We start from the raw sequence: 18,339 nt of genomic DNA, 5'->3' as shown, positions 1-18,339 counted from the left end.
ACAAAGGTTAAGGAAGCTATTAACATATTAAAATCTCAATTTGACATGTTGATCTCTGACCAGGTAGCTACTAATTTATTATATGCAAAACACAATACTTTTTGTAATGCAAACAAACCTGGCAGATGGTTAGCTTATCAGATTAGGGAAAAAAGGAAAACTCGAAATATATCTAAACTGATTTACAGAGGGAAGGAGGTGTTTCAACAGGAAGAGATTCAAAAGGCTTTCTGGGAATTTTTTACAGAACTGTATAAAGGGGATAAAATTAATGGTTTAGACATAGACAAATATTTAGACAAAGAGAAAATACCTTCAGTTAGAGAAGAACACAGGCAAAAATTGAATCAACCAATAACCTCGGGGGAAATCCTGCAGGTAATTAAGCAATTAAAGTCAGGGAAAGCACCAGGTACAGATGGCTTGACAGCGGTTTACTATAAAAACTTACAGTTAGAAATGGTAGAACCTCTTAGAGAATTATTTAATATGATTCAAACGGAAGGTAAAGTCCCTCCATCTTGGAAGACAGCGTTTATATCTTTGATACCCAAAGAAGATCAAGATACTACTCAACCCAAAAATTATAGACCTATTTCATTACTGAATGTAGATTATAAAATTTTTACTAAAATATTAGCAAATAGGTTAATGTTGGTCACTCAACAATTGATACATACGGACCAAACAGGTTTTATACAAGGGAGACAGATGAAAAGTAATGTTAGATTAATTATTAATGCATTAGAATATTTGGGAAAGAACAACCAGATCCCTGCTGCGTTTATATTTTTGGATGCTGAGAAGGCCTTTGATCGAGTTAACTGGCAATTTCTGCTGAAGATACTGCAAAAAATGCAGATAGGAGATAATTTTTTACAGTCAATTAAAGCAATATACCAACAGCAAACAGCACAAATCAGTCAATGGAAGTTTAACAGACTCTTTTCAAATTGGAAAAGGTACAAGACAGGGCTGTCCTTTGTCCCCATTATTGTTTATTATAACTTTGGAAGTATTGCTGAATAAAATACGGGGCTTGGATGGTTTAAAAGGGATCAAGATTAGGCAGCAAGAATATAGAGTCCGCGCTTTTGCGGATGATTTGGTCATAATATTGGAACAACCGCAGGAATCCAGTATGGTTTTAATGAATACGATTAATCAATATGGTCAAGTGTCGGGCTTTAAAATAAACTTAGGAAAAACCAAAATATTAGCTATAAATATGAATATTAAACAAAAGGAAGAATTAGGAGTGATGCTAGGATGTGAGGTAGTTAAAAAAGTCAAATATCTTGGAGTTAACATTTTAACTTCAAATGGGAAATTATATAAGCATAATTATGAACCACTTTGGCATAGCATACAGACAGAGATGAAAAAATGGGAGAAATTGCACTTATCTTTGCTGGGTAGGATAGCGGCAGTGAAAATGAACATTTTACCAAAATTTTTATTTCTTTTCCAAATGTTACCTATACTTAAAAAAGATGCGAACCTTTTAGAATGGCAGAAGGGTATCAACAAATTTGTGTGGGCAGGAAAGAAGCCGAGGGTAAAGATGAAAATAATGCAAGATGTACGGGAGAGAGGAGGATTGAAACTACCTAATTTAAAACTATATTATGATGCAGTGGCATTATCTGTAATTAGTGATTGGATTCATTTAACCAATGATAGAATATTGAACATTGAGGGACACGATCTGGTATTTGGTTGGCATGCTTACCTGTTATTCAACAAAAAATTGGATAAGAACTTTAAAAGTCATATTTTAAGAAATGCTTTATTGCGGGTTTGGAAGAAATACCAATATAAATTAAATGACAAGATACCCATGTGGGCAATTCCTAGACACGCAATTGAAAATATGAATACAGCACAAAAACAGGACAGAATTACTTACAGACAGCTTCTTACCTCGGAAAGGGGGGTATTACAATTAAAATCTTTAGAGGTATTAAAAGAGGAGAAGGTAGTTCAAACATGGTTCCAGTATGGGCAATTACAGGCTAGGTGGAAAATAGATCAAAAAATTGGTTTTATTCAAGTTGAGGATAATCTGTTTAAACAAATAAGAGATCAAAGCTTAATGCATATAAAGAGGATATATAATGTATTAATACAGATGGATTCGGAAACAGAATTAGTTAAAGATTGTATGATAAAATGGGCTCAAAATATTGAGGAACCAATAATGTTGGATACATGGGAAAGAATCTGGGTAAGAAATGTGAAATTTACACAAGCTCAAAATCTGAGAGAAAATTTTTACAAGATGTTCTATAGATGGCATTTAGATCCTAAAAAGTTGGCTTCTATGTATCCGAATGTACAGCCTAAATGTTGGAGGTGTGGTTCTCTCGATGCTACATATTATCATATATGGTGGACTTGCCAAAAGGTTAAGGCATTTTGGATAAAAATATGGTGGGTCATGCAAAATGTTTTTAAAAGAAGGATAAAGTTTATTCCTCAGCTATTCTTACTAGGTATATGTACTGACTTTACAGCGGTAGAGACTAACTTGGTTCTGCACCTGATAACTGCAGCAAGACTGTTGGTGGCGCAATATTGGAAGAAGGAAGACTTGCCTACAATCCAAGAATGGACATTGAAAGTAACAAACTTAGCTGAAATGGCTAAAATATCGGCATATCTCAAAGATCATTCAAATGAGATATATAAATGAGACTGGAAAAAATGGATTGACTATATACAAAATAAATACGGGACTAAGAAATTCCAGTTAGCCTATGCTTAAGATCAGAAATGATTTAAACTGTTAAAAGTCAGTTCAGTAAGAAGAAGCTAAGGTCAATCTAGAATGTCATTAATTTCTTAATGACAATAGATTTTAGACTGTGTTAGTTAAAAATCCATACCGTGTACGGGTTCTGGGAAGTCGGGGGGGGGGGAAGGAGGAGGGGGGTGGGGAGGTGGAGGGAGGGAGGGCTACAAACAAAAAAAAAAATTGTACTTCAATGTCTTAATGATTGACAAATGATGACATATTTGTGTTTTTTTAAAAGAAAAATAAAAAAGTTCTGTTCAAAAAAAAAAAAAAAGAATCTCACCAAACTGCTAAGCTTCCCTTGGGAGTGCCTGATATAAGAAGTGTTTGATCTTTCTCTCCCTCACCCCCCCATTGAATCCAAAGCAAGAATATTTCTAAACTCCCCCTTTAAGGGCTTTCTTCCTTTCACCTGTAGAATATATCACAGTTGTAGTTGTTAACCAAAAATCATGGGTCATGGAGCACCCACCCAGTCCAAGCCATGCTGGGATTGTCTTTGGTATGAAAATGGACTATCTCCAATCCATAATTATTTTTCAAGAACTAATTGGGATTATTTTGGACTGCAGACTTGATGGAGTGTTCTGGACTGAAACCTGCAGCAGACATATTGCAGAAGTATTCAGGACAAACCAGAGATTGAGAGAATTACACTTGCACCCCCAGAAACCAGATGACAGAGCAATGGAACTATTGTGCGATTGGCTCAAACATCCACAATGTACAATAGAGACATTAAAGTATGTGACTATTTACTTTCAGTTTGATCTGCATAAGTGTCTTTTGGCTGTTAATACTTTAGAAATATACCTAAAAATTCAATTCAGTTGCCATACATGGTCCTATTCCCTTGTTCCTAAAAATACATTGCATACTTGATATTCAAGAAATAATTGTACTTTTTGAAAAAAAATTCTGTTTGGGCTGGGAGGGGGACAGGTGGCAGGGCAATGGCTTAGGGAAAACTCTGTGGATGTCCTAGAGTGGCCCAACTAGAGCCCTGATTTGAACCCTAATGAGCATCTCTGGGAGGGACCTGAAAATGGCTGTCCCTTGGCAGTCCTCATCCAAACTGACTGAGCATGAGAGGATTTGCAAGGAAGAATGACAGAAAATCCCCCAATCCAGGTTTGCAAAGCTTATTGCATGAGACCCAAAAAGACAGTAATTGCTGCCAAAGAGGCTTCAACGAGGTACTGAGTGAAGAGTCTGGATACTTATGCCAATGGGATATTTCAGTTTTTTTAAAAAAAAATTTTTACAGACATTTCTAAAACAATTCTCATTGTCATTATGCAGTATTGAGTATAGATTAATGAGAAAAAAATCAATTTGAACAACAATAGAATCAGGCTGCAGCATAAAAAAATTGACAAAAGTGAAGGGGGTCTGAGTAATTTCTCAATGGGTCTAGGACTTCAGGCTTCCACCCTTGGCCATGCCTCCTTTGCCTCCAGCCACCCACCTCAGCCCATTCACAGCCAGCTTTCTTCCCCTGCTGGCCCTTTCCCGGTGATTCTCCCTGGCCAATGGGCCTCTGGGCCTCCGACCCTTCCTCTTCGGCTCGGCCCATTTGCTGTAACATGAATTATCCCAGGTATTTCGTTCCAGGGTACAAAAAGCTGCAAGCCAATTGGTGGGTAAGTGGCAATGATGGTGCTGGGAATGGCGGCCAAGGGGGCCTGGAGGGGAATGTGATTAGTGACAGGTTACAGGAGAGAGCAAGGACAGGCAGGCAAATTCTGCTTGCATACAGCTTGTCCTGGTGCTGGGAGGGGGCAGCAGGCAAACACTGCCTGTATGCTCCTCCTAGGAGACTGGGGGGAAACACGTAAATTCTGCCTGCACATCTGGTGTGGTAGGAGGAAACAGGCAAATGACTGTGCATAGCTCCTGGTGGAGCTGGCAGAGGAAGGGAGGCACATGCTGGCTGCGCACTGCTCCTGGGGGATATAGGAAATATCAGTGCATCGATGGTAAACACGACAGATGGTGGGTTGTCTGTGTGTGGGGGATTAAAATGATGTGGTACACAATGGGAGGGCAGCTGAACTGCCCGTTCAAGGTTAAGCCAGAGTCGAGACACAGAGGCAATGGCAGTGAGAGGTCAAATTAGGAAACCCCTGCCCATTGCTGCTTGCCCGTTGCCCACGGTGGCTTCTCATTTTCACCACCATCACCATTGCCTTTGCACCTGGACTCCAGCCCGATGCCGAATGGGCAGCTTGGCTGTCACGCCACTGTGACCCCCCCCCCCGCCCTCTGCACCATCAGGAGTGATGTGCAGGCAGCATTTGCTTGCTTTCCCCTACCAGCACCAGGACGAGCTGTCCGCAGGTAGGGTTTGCCTGCCTTCCCCCTTGCTCTCTTCAACCATTATCCCTTTCAGTTTGATGAACACAAATATTCCAAATTGAGCAATATTTTGGAAATATATCCAAGGAAAACCAGTTCAGTTACCATAAATACATTCCCTTGAATTCCTATTAAAAACATTAATAATTATTTTTCAAGAACTAATTGTGATTATTTTGTACTGCAGACTTGGTGGAGAGATCGAGATTTCTTCTTGCTGCAGGCATGTTGCAGAAGTACTCAGGAAAAACCAGAATTTGAGAAAGTTGTACTTGGACATCCACTACCTATATTTCGAAGACATGGAAGTATTGTGTGATGGGCTCAAACATCCACAATGCAGAATAGAGACATTCAAGTAAGTGACTATTTACTTTCAGTTTGATCTGCATAAGTGTCTTTTGGCTGTTAATATTTTAGAAATATATCTAGAGAGTCAATTCACTTGCGATACTTAGTCCTATTCTCTTCAGTTCCTAAAAAAATAAATTGCATACTTGATATTCAAGAAATAATTGTACTTTTTGAAAAAAAATTCTGTTTGGGCTGGGAGGGGGACAGATGGCAGGACAGTAGCTTAGGGAAAACTCTGTGACTGTCCTAGAGTGGCCCAACCAGAGCCCTGATTTGAACCCTAATGAGCATTTCTCAATGGGTCTAGGACCTTCAGGCTCCCACCCTTGGCTATGCCTCCTTTGCCTCCAGCAACCCACCTCAGCCCCTTCACAGCCAGCTTTCCTCCTCTTCTGGCCCTTTCCTAGTGATTCTCCCTGCCAATGGGCATCTGGGCCTCCGACCCTTGTTGTTCGTCTCGGCTCATTTGCTGAAACACCATTTATCCCAGGTGTTTCGCTCCATGGTACAAAAAGCTGCCAGCCAATTAGATGGCAAGTGGCAATGATGGGGCTGGGAAGAGTGGCCAAGGGGGCTGGGAGGGGAATGTGATTAGTGACAGGTTACAGAAGAGAGCGAGGAGGGCAGGCAGGCAAATGCTCCCTGCGTACAGCTCGTGCTTGTGCTGGAAGGGGGCAGCAGGAAAATGTTGCCTGCACATCTGGTGCTGGTAGGAGGAAGCAGGGAAACGCCTCTGCACACCTCCTAGTGGAGCTGGGAGGGGGAAGGAGGCAAATGCTCCTGGGGGAGCTGGGGGGGAAGCAGTGCAGCAACAGTAAACATGGCTGATGGAGGTGTTAGGGTGTGTGTGTAGAATGGTGTGGTGCACAATGGAAGGGCAGCTGTATTCCCCATTCAGAGTTAAACTGCTCCAGGGAGTTTGGGGGGCATCAGTGCATTGATAGTGAACACAAGTGATGGTGGTGCTGGGATTAGGGGTGTAGAATGGTATGGTGCACAATGGGAGGACAGCTTTACTCCCCATTCAGGGTTAAGCCAGAGTCCAGACACAGAGGCAATGTCAGTGAGAGGTCAAATTGGGTTGGGAAGCCCCCATCTACTGCTTCCTGCCCATTGCCCATGGTGGCTTCTCATTTTCACCACCACCATCAACTCTGCACCTGGACACCAGCCTGATGCCGAACGGGCAGTTTGGTTGCTCCCCCACTGTGCACCCCTGACCTGCAATACCAGGAGCAGTGTGCAGGCAGCATTTGCCTGTTTTCCCCTACCAGCACCAGCACCAGGCACGCAGGCAGCATTTGCCTCCTGCCCCCTCCCAGCATGAGCTGCACGCAGTTAGGGTTTACCCTCTTTCCCCCCTTGCTCTCTTCCTTAACCTGTCAACAATCACATCCCGCTCTGAGCCCTCTTGGTCACCCTTCCCAGGCAAATTGTGGCCACCTGCCACCTGATTGGCTGGTGGCTTTTTGTCCCGTGGAGCGAAACAACTGGGACAAATGGTGTCTGAATGAATGGGGCAAGCCTAAGGGCAAGGGGTGGAGGGCTAGAGAGAATTGCTGGGGGAGGGCCAGCAGAATAGAAAAGCTGGCTGTGAATGGGCTGAGGTGGGTGGCTTGAGGTGAACTGGGTGTGGCCAAGGGTGGAAGCCTAAAGGTCCCAATCCATTCTGAATGCACTGTATGATCACATTCCTCCAGTTGCAATAAAATACGTTGCATGATGGATTCTCAAGAAATACTTCAAACCCATCTCCGCAGACTTCATGGATACATATCGAGTGAATTCTGCAACGGGCATCTTGCAGAAATACTCAGGAAAAATTGAAGATTGAGAGAGTTACATCTGTTCTTCAAAAACCCTGATGGCAAAAGAGTTGAACTATTATGCAATGGGCTCAATAATCCGGGGTGCTTTTCTCCCCACAGAAATAATTGTAAGTTTTCGGATTTGTCTCTGCAGGTTTCATGGAGAGTTCCAGAGTGAATCTGACAGCTGGCATCTTGCAGAAATATTCAGGAGAAACCAGAGATTAAGTACATTATTCTTGTCCCTCAATAATCCAGATGATCAATCAATGATAGAACTGTGTGAGGTCCTCAAACAACCAAAATGTACAATAGAGACCCTATGGTAAGTGACTGTTTTTTCCTTTCAGTTTCATCTGTGCAACTGTTTTTTTTTTAATATTCTGGAAATATATCCAGGGTGAGGCAGTTCAATTGCCATACATAATCTCATTCCCTTCAATTCCTATAAGGACAGATTCCAGTTTTTTTTAATTGTTTGTACTATTCTCCGCAGGCTTCATGTAGAGATATTGAGTGAATTCGGCAGCAGGCATCTTGCAGAAGTATTCAAGAGAAACCAGAGATTGATAGAGTTAGAGCTGACCTTCAAAAGCCCCGATGACAAAATAATGGAACTATTATGTGGTGGGCTGAATGTTCCAGAATGTACAATAAAGAAGCTAAAGTAAGAAATGCATTTTCCTATACAAAATCATCTTGTGAAGGTTAATATTTTGAAAATATATCCAGAGAGAAGCAGTTTACCTTGCATTGTTTATTATATTCATTTCCTTTAAAAATGCAATACATAATTGTTTTTCCTAAGATAATGTTAATTTTGAGATTCCTGTTTGCAGGATTTCTGGAGAGAGCCTGAGTGGATCCTGCAGCAGACATCTTGCAGAAGTATTCAGGAGAAACCAGAGCCTGAGGCAGTTAGAATTGACCCTCAAGAATTCAGATGAGAAAACCATGGGACTATTGTACGAAGGGCTCAAACATCCAGAATGTAAAATAGAGACACTACAGTAAGTGGCCTTTCTCTCTCTCTTCATTTTCATGTGCCAATCATCTCTTCAATGTTTATCTTCTGGAAATATATCCAGGATGAGGCAATTCTAAATGCAATATATAACTTTCTGTTCTTTAAATGGTACAGTTCCTGTTTCTTTTCAAAGATCTAAATATTAAAACTCCTTATGATTAACTTTCAGTATGAGAAACAGTGCATTATGCAGCCATAGGTTTGTTTTTTATTTTATTTGTAAACATAAATATCATCTTTGCAACATTTCTACATTGTTAAATATACATTATACTCCTTTTATCCGTACATATATAACTTTATATATCTATATCTATATGGCCATTTTTACATATTTTTCATCTACTCCTATTATTATTTATACTTATATTTCTTCTATTCATGTTTCTCTTTCCATGTACTTATTTCTATACAATACATCTTATGTCCTTCTATGTACATATATTTCTCTTATATTTCTTATTCCGTACTATTTTATATACAATCTATCTTACATTTCCCCCCTCTTGTTAATTCTGTGGTTTTATGATTATTTTCTGATTTCTTAATCTTTTTTCCTCCCTTTATTGCTTTCTTACTCTTTGCATCTTTCCTCTAGCCATTTGTACCATAAATTCCATACTGAATAGTACTCGGATTCTTCTTTCTCTTTTATTTCTTTTGTGAGTCTGTCCATTTTGGTGCATTCTAGTACTTTTTTTATCATGTTTTCTTCTGTTGGTGTATTTTTGGTTTTCCAGTTCTATGCGGATATGATTCTTGCTGCCGTTATTACATGTAGTAGTAGATATTTGATTTTTTTCTCATAGTTCCCTGTATTTGTTCCTAATACAAATAATTCCGGTTTTCATTCTATTGGTTGTGTAATCATATCTTCCAACCAGTTTTTTATTTTTACCCAATCTTTTTTTGCTGTTATACACGTCCACCACATATGATAAAAAGTTCCGTGTGCCTGGCTACATTTCCGGCACTCAGGTGAATATTCCGGAAACATTTTTGCCATTCTTGCTGGTGGTAGGTGCCATTTGTATAACATTTTGTACAAATGTTCCCTGTATGCTGTTGCCATTGTTAGCTTGTAATTTATTAGCCTTTGCTAATTCTTCTATCCAAAGTTTGTTGTCCGTGTTATCGTGGTCTCTTTTACTACTTCTTCCATTTTGAATTGTAATAAATAATGGTCTATTTTTTGATCAGTTTTTCTTCAGTCCTCTGTAAAAATTTGTCTAGTTCATGTGGTTCTTTGTAAAATCCATCTATTTCAGGATCCTTCTTATACCTAGTCTGTATCTGCATATACGGCCACCATTCTATATCTATTCCCTCATTTTTTAATTCTTGTTTTGTTTTTAGGTAGACTAGTGCTTCCATAGTCGATAGCTAAATTGGAATTTTATTATAATGTTTTCTTTAAATTTTTAACCATGTTTGCAGTAAGGCATTTCTAATTTGATGCCTTATCTCTGCCTATCCTCTGCGAGCTGCACTGGCTACCTATTGGTCTCCGGATACGCTTCAAGGCACTAGTCGTCACTTATAAAGCCCTTCATGGTATTGGACCTGGGTACTTGAGAGACCGCCTGCAGCCAATTACCTCCACTAGACCGATTAGATCCCACAGATTAGGCCTCCTCCGAATTCCATCCGCCGGCCAGTGTCGACTGGCGACTACCCGGAGGAGAGCCTTCTCTGTGGCTGTTCCGACCCTCTGGAACGAACTCCCCGTGGAGATTCGAACCCTCACCACCCTCCAGGCCTTCCGCATAGCCCTTAAAACCTGGCTGTTCCGACAGGCCTGGGGCTAAAGAGCTGTTGCCCCCATCTCGAATGGTATGACTGTCGTGTTTTAAATTATGCATTGTTATGTGTCGTTTTTAATTTTTGTCTGTATCCCCCTTCCCTGGTTTGAGGTGTGAGCCGCCCTGAGTCCCCTTCGGGGGAAAAGGGCGGCATATAAATATAATAAACAAACAAACAAACAAACATATCCTAATGTATTCATAATTATTCTCATGTTATTTTTCAGTTGTCATTTCATTAAAAAACCATTTTGATCTCAGTGGATCATTTGTTTAGTTTTTTTAAAAAATTGTTCCACCATTATGGATATTAATATTTTATAATATGTGTTCAGTAATGAAATTGGTCTTTAATGAAAATGGCAGTTGGTCTTACCTGAACTGCATGTTTAGAAGAAGGCGTGGGAGGAGTAACACATGGGTATTTACCCAGCCCTTTTGCCCTGGATACTGAGGTAAATCTTGAGGCCACACCTACGTTCTTCCTTCTGACCTCCCAGATTAACCAATGGATCATAGCAGAGAACCTGGAAGGAAGGGACAGAGACAGCACAAGCACACATCCTTCCTGCCTGGCCCTGCCTGACCACTGGACTAACTCAGGCCCCTTGCAGGGTGCGCCCTAAACAGGGGGGGGGGGGAGTGACTCCTCCCACGCCTTCTTCTAAACATGCAGTTCAGGTAAGACCAACTGCCAGTTTCCGAAGTGAGGCGTGGAAGGAGTAACACATGGGACATACCAAAGCTAGATGTCCTTGGGAGAGATCAATGGGCCTGAGCCCCTCGAGAGTCTATGGCTCCCTGCAGAACCCTCCTACTGAAGGCTGCTTCCACAGAGGTGTAAGCGTCTGCCCGATAATGCCTGATGAAAAGTGAGGGAGAAGACCAGGTGGCAGCCCAACATATCTCCTCAATGGGAGCCTGGATAGCCCAGGCTGCTGAGGTGGCCGCACTTCTGGTGGAGTGCGCTGTGATGCTCTCTGGGACCTGAAGTCCCCATGCCTTGTAGGCCTGAGAGATGGCTGCTCTGATCCACCTGCTGATGGTAGCGGGGGGAAACCTTGGCTCTCTGGGTGGATGGCTGAAAAGACACGAAGAGGGTTTCTGAATGCCTAAGGGGAGCCGTGCACTTCAGATGTATGCGCAAGGCTCTTCTGACGTACAACCTGTGCCAAGATCTTTCCCTATCCCTGGAGGGCTGCGGACAGAAGTCCAGCAGAACTATCTCTAAAGCCCTGTGGAAGGTAGTATTGACCTTGGGCATGAACGCGGGGTCCAGTCTGAGGATGACCTGGTTCTCCAGGAAGGTGCAGAGGTCCGCTCTGCTGGAAAGAGCGTTGAGCTCAGATACTCTCCTGGCTGAGGTGATGGCAACCAGGAAGATGACCTTAAGGGTCAGGAATTGTAGGGAAACCTCCATCAAGGGTTCGAATGGTGCCTCCGTCAATGCCTGGAGGACCGTGGTTAGGTCCCAGGTAGGGAATCGATGGACCACTTGGAGTTTCAGATTTGCTGCTCCCTTAAGGAAGTGCCTGAGGACCGGATGTTGGGACAAAGGTGGTGCTTCCACTCCCCACCCAGAATCATGGAGAGAGCAGAGACTTGTCTCCTAAGGGTGCTGGGGGCCAAACCTTTCTCCAGACTTTCCTGTAGGAAGTCCAGAACCTGGGGCACAGAGGCCGAGGCTGGTATGATGTCCTTTGCTTGACACCAGTCCACAAAGGCAACCCAGGAGGCATTGTAGATGCGAGTGGTGGACTGCCTCCTGGACACCTCAATGGTCTTAATGACCTTCGTGGTCAGCTCAGCTGTTCCCACTCAATCGCCAGGTGGTCAGATGGAGCCACTCCGGATCTGGATGCTCCAGAGACCCCTGGTGTCTCCTCCAGTGAGGAGCTGAGGACAGCTCCACCAAGTCTACTAGCCAGGGGCGGCGTGGCCAGAAGGGAGCCACTAGAATCATCTCTGCTCCCTTTGACACCAACCTCCTCAGAACCATGGGAATGAGGGGAAGGGGGGAAAGGTGTAGAGTAGACCTGGTGGCCATCTGCAGCAAAGGGCGTCTGTGTCCATGGCTCCTCTGGACGGGAAACTCAATACAAAGCTTGGCAGCTGGCATTCGCTGGGGTTGTGAAGAGATCCAGAACGGGCACCCGAACCTCTCACAAATCTGCCGGAAGATGCTGGGATGGAGCTGCCACTCTCCGTTGTCAACCGTCTCCCTGCTCAGCCAATCCGCTTGCTGGTTCTCTGTCCCGGAGATGTGTTCCGCTCTGATGGACTGGAAATGCCTCTCTGCCCAGTTCCCCAATCGGAGGGCCTCATCATGAAGGGCCTTGGAATGGGTGCCCCCTTGTCTGCTCACGTGGGCCTTGGCTGCCACGTTGTCCGTCAGGACCAGGACATGATGGTGATCCTGAAGTGACGTAGGGCCAGATGGATGGCCCTGAGCTCCAACCAGTTTGTGTTGTTGCGCAGGTCTGTTGGAGTCTATAGTAAGGTGACCAGACATCCCGCTTTTGGCGGGACACCCCCGCTTTTTGATGCATTTTCCCGCATCCCGCCTGCTTTTTTAAAAGGCACACTTTTTTTGGCGCTCGCAGCTCCCGCCCATCAGCTGCTGGGCTGGCTCATCGTTCTGTTCTATGCTACCTACAAATTTAAGCCAGCCCAGCCTGCCGCTCACTGATTTGATTGGCTGGACTCCTTAGCTGAGGACGCATGCGCGAATCTCCATTTTATTTTGTCTTTCTTGTTGGGGTTGCAGCTGCACTTACTGGTGGTGAGTAAAATAAATCATGTTTTGTAAAAAATTTTCCTTGGGAGTAAATTTTACTTACTCCCGAGTAAAATTTTTACTCGGGAGTAAAATTTACTCCCGAGTAAAAATTTTACTCGGGAGTAAAAAGCGGCTGCCGGTCGCGCAGAGAACTTCCATCCAGACTTGCCGCCCGTGCTGGCTGTGAACTCCGCAAAGCCAAAGGGGGAGAAGGCAGGGGGCTGTCTCCTCCTCCCAGCCCAGCAAACAGTCCGTTTTTCAGCCGTGCAGACAACTTCCACGTGGCTCTCGCAGCCCGGCAGAAGCATTTTTTCGGGGGAGGGCTCTGCCTTAAGCAAGAATTGCATTAAAGACCAGAGCAACAGGTATTTCCTTATTTGCCTGGAGACAAATAATTCCTAGGGATACTTGCCATGTTCTTTCATCACCATGACGATCTTATTTTTTTTAGCTAAATGTATTTTTCCAGTTTGAATTGGGCATAATCTTTTTTTATTGATCCACTGTCAGGAAGAGGGATTATAATTTAAAACAGATGATTTCAGTGGCATCTTTTTTATTAATTTAAATTTCTTTCCGTTCTCCATACCCATCTTCTTGTATCAAATAATAGCTGTGGATTCATTGGTATTAAGTGTATATGTTTGAAGCAGTGCAGGAAATCTTGAAAACTTATGAATTTCTCTCCCCTCTGTGGCATTAGGCCTTAGTATCTGATTTGCTATATAACTTAGCAGTAGTTATTAGCACTCTTGGTGAATGATTCCCTTTTCTCAAATTATCTTGAACAATAGTTTGCAATGTTTTCATATCTTGCATCCAGCTTTTTAAATTTATTATTAAATAATTTGTATTATATCAGGGGCTTTCAGCAGTTTACAGCAACAAAAATGCCAAATAAAATTATATTATTATAAAATCATTGTAACAATTCCACAAAAACAATAAAAAGAAAATCCAGTGATAAAACCATATTAAATCCCAATGGCTCTAGAAGACAGAATAATTTGTACAGCCTTCCTGAATGGACAGCAGGTTAGGGCTCCCTGCTCTGGAGGAGGTTTCCAAAGGATGGGCACCAGCTGAAACCTTCCTCCTGAGAAAGCCCTACCTTTGTCATGAATGGGATTACAGGGCCTCCTCAGAAGATATTTAAAGCTCTGGTAAGATAGCTTTGAGGGAGGTGGTCTTTAAATATTTGGACTTTAAGCTGATTTTGGAACATCTGTAAATTTGAAAGCACAAAAAATGCTATTGGCTTGTTTCCAGATGAGTCATTTACTGTAAGGAGTATAGGCTCAATGTATTTTAAAATAATATTTTATTTATTGTGCATATGATTTTTTAAAATAGTGGTATTCTGTGTTGATTCTTTTTTTAAATTGTCTTAGACTATTTAAAAAAGATTCTATCCAAAATAAATTGAAACAAGCCATTTTTAAAATTTCTATGCACAATACTTTGAAATGGACTCAGGAGTCATGATTGACACTGAGTGAATTTGCACTTTTAATAATCAGGAAGATACAATGGCATTGAAAAAAGTGACTGATGACCATTTTTCACACTTAGCGACCATTTTCACACTTAGCGACCGTTGTGGCATCCTCATGGTTATGCGATCAAAATGTTGATGTTTGGCAACGAATTCGTATTTCTGATGATAGTTTGAAATGGTGACAGTATAAATTATTGCTGGTGTAATACTTAACAATGGTTTTTAAGGATTTCTTTTATTTATAGAATACCTTTTTTATTTTTATTATTTTGGGGGGATTTTTACTTTTAAATTGTTTATAAAATGTATTTACTACAAGAAATGTTCCTTTTTGCAAATGTGATCTTTGCAAATCTTTGTGATGCAATATGTTCAGACCAGGTTTATGTGTCTCAAAGTGGCTGCTATTCTATGGGCAGGCCAGGTTGGTGCAAGGCAGCTTTGCCAGATTTGGTGTGTTTCACCCTCATTGAATTTTATATCGTATAAAGAATGGAAGGAGGAAGGAAGAGAAAAAAGGAGGAAGGGAGTGAGTGAGGAAAGAAGAGGATGGAAGGAGGGAGGGAGGAAGGAAGAGAGGGAAAGAGCAGAAGACAGATAAGGTGAAGGTAGATAAGCAAGAGGAATGAAGGAAGAAGTGAGGAGTCTCGAGGAGGGGGAAAACATTTAGTGACCAAAGTTACAATGGCATTGAAAAAAGTGACTGATGACCATTTTTCACACTTAGCGACCGTTGAGACCATTTTTCACACTTAGCGACCGTTGCGACCATTTTTCACACTTAGCGACCGTTGCAGCATCCTCATGGTCACGTGATCAAAATTTTGTTTGGCAACAGATTCGTATTTATGCTGGTTTCAGTGTCCTGGGGTGACCTTTTGACAAAAAAATTTTTTTTTAATCAAGCCCCCCCCCCCCCCCCGGTCAAGGGTGTCCCTCTTTTCCAATCTGAAAATCTGGTCACCTTAGTCTATAGACATCTGCTCTGTTGCTGCTCCAGTCACATGATCTTCATTTTGAATATTCCCTGATAGTTTTCCAGCCAAACTTGTAATCCCTTCCTCCCTCCTGTTCCCACACAGCAAAGAATTCACTCATTGTGTGCTACCCCAGCAGTATATAGCTAGTGTAGGAATTAAGAACTGTCTCCTTTAAGAGCCTGCCTTATGGGAAATGTAATTCCGTGACATGTGATCACATCTCTGTTTATGATTGGCCACTGGGGCATCTTGCCCACGTGCAAAGTTTATAGCCGGGCAGTGTTGAATGCCTTTGTGAACCGGAATAGTATTGTTTTATATCTCCGTTCAGCATGGGAGTGAAATCATCATCTTTTTACACCACGTGATGGGACAGATTATGGAAGGTCAGAAGTATCTTAACACTGAACTCTAAGTTTTGCTATTAAGAATGCCTGATAATAAACTTGATCTGAAGGAGATTCCTAAGTGTGGAGTTAACTGCATGCCCTGAGCAAGCCTACATCACCCGAGGCTTTTATATCTAATTCTATATTCAATATTTGCAGCCCACTCTTTTTTTTTACATTTTCTATTTCGGGTATTTCCTATATTCAATCTAGCAATCAGTTGTAATTCCTAATTCATATATAATCACATATAATTCATATATAATCCAATACAGTTCTTCAATATTTGCATCTATCCACAATTCAGTTTAGTCTAGGTTTCTACTTTCTTTTAGGTAAAGTCTTTTAAAGTTTTTTTTCTTACTTCCACAATCAAGCCTCCAAAAATCCCTTTCTTTTTCCCCTTGTAACTTTTCAGAAAATTGCATCAGTCACTTATCAGGTCTCTTTACTCAGTTTCTAATTTCTCAATTCACTAGATGGCACTGTTGTCATGTTCTCCATTTGATATTTCCATTCTTTTTTGCAAAAAAACAAGTTTTTATGCCATATGTCCACTTCTGTGGCTCACCAGGTACCTTTTAATTATATTATTCTACCCACCTTCGTAGCTATCACTATTTCACCAATGTCCAAATTCCATGGATTTGTTGTTAAATAACCCTCTGGTGTTCTCTCCTTCTCTTTTGTCTTTTTACTCCCAATCTTTTCAGCTGCCAAAGGAAATCCTCGTGTGCTCCTCTCTCCTTATTGCTGCTGAGTTTGGGCTGTGTTTCAGCCCGACTCCTTAGAGCCTCAAATTTCTAGCTCACACTCTTGTATATAAATCTTTTACCGTTTTTGGATGTTGTTTCCTTCTCTGATGTTGTCGTGTTGCTTTCTAGTCTCTTCCTCATTTACGGTCGTCACAGCTCTGAATAGATCGTAGGCACCAATTTCTTTTCTGTTGGTTTCAAGGGGTTTTTCTCATCCATTTGGGAGATTGCATATCTCCACAACATTCCCCTGAGCTTTCCCTCTCTCCTGTCGCACTGTCCGGGTCCGATGTCGTCCTTTTCAGGATCTCCAACATGAAAACTAGAGCAAAGTGAACGGAACTGCCATTTCTTTACTCGCTCTGCTATGATGCCATTGCCAAATCCTATGGGTTTGTTTTTTTAGTAACTAACCTCACATTGATAACTTACAAATTTTTCCAAAATCTAGGATCCCTTTTTCCTGATGGAATAAAATTTGTTGAAGTTGCTCTTGTTTCAGTGCTATTGACATCTGCTCTGTTGCTGCTGCAGTCACATGATCTTCATTTTGAATATTCCCTGATAGTTTTCCAGCCAATCTTGTAATTCCTTCCTCCCTCCTGTTCCCACACAACAAATAATTCACTCATTGTGTGAACACATTGTGTGGACCTTTAAAAAACAACATATATTTTTATGTTTTGTGTTCCCTTTCTCTGGCACACAAACATGCACCTATATCTGGTTTTTGTTCAGAAAGTCAGGGGAAAAGAGTACTACATCTTTCTGTCTTTCTTCACATCCACATGTGAGATAGGTTGAGATGAAAGTCACCAAGTAAGGTGCTGTGATTTTAGGAATTGGATCTCTCTGGTATCAGTCAAATACATTAGTCACCGTACCTTATTCTTTGCCCATTCTGTCTCCTTTTTCAACTGCTTCCTACTCTAAAGCTAAGTGTAGGCCAGGACATCTTCAGCCACAAGAGATTAGGTGAACCAGTCTTTCCCTAACCCTCCAGATGTGATGGGATCTCTCTACAGTATCTCCTACAGCTTCCTATACTTCAATAAAGAAGCCAACAGGGATTTTAAACTTTTTCAGTTGAGAACAACAATGTAAAACATTGTGCTAAAGTTAAATTGAATTTAATTTAAATATCATCAGCACAATCATGCCACATGGAAAAAGAGAGGGATGTCATAGTGAACACATTGCTGCCTTCCACCATTCCACCTTCCATCATCTCCACCATTGCAAATGCAGCCTGCTGTCTGGGTGGGAAATGCCTGGAACGCAATAAAGCCCACCCACTCACCTCCTGCTGGCAGGCTGTGGTGAGAGGAGAGGCAGAGAAGCAGGAGGGGAGCCGATCTGAGCCTTCCAAAAGAAAGAGGCTGGGGGAAAGTGTGTGTTCTACAGCATGGCTCTTTGCCTGGCTTCCATGGATGACTCTGCTTAACTGTTAAAAAAAGCCTCTAAAAAAGCGCCCTCTACTATGAGGCAGGAGAACTGCATGCCTCACCTACGTCAGTAATTTTTAGGCTTTTAGCCCTTGCTTAACTTTGCTTGAGTGATCATAAAATGCCTAAATTCAGACTAGATGAGGCATGCAGTTCTCCTGCCTCATAGTAGAGGGGGGTTTTTTTAGAGGGTTTTTTTTAACAGTTAAGCAGTCATCCACGGTGAGGCAGCAACTAGCTCAGCTTTTTCTTTTCACATTTTTTTTTCTTTTCATGATGAGAGCGGTCAGGCTGTGCCTCACTTGCCACACCTGACTGCACGTCACTGCTTTGCAGAGCACCAGTCA

This window comes from Thamnophis elegans, unplaced genomic scaffold, assembly GCF_009769535.1.
Source record: "Thamnophis elegans isolate rThaEle1 unplaced genomic scaffold, rThaEle1.pri scaffold_62_arrow_ctg1, whole genome shotgun sequence".
NCBI classification, from domain to species: domain Eukaryota; kingdom Metazoa; phylum Chordata; class Lepidosauria; order Squamata; family Colubridae; genus Thamnophis; species Thamnophis elegans.
The sequence above is the reverse complement of the archived record's forward strand: the minus strand, read 5'-3'. Positions refer to the sequence as shown.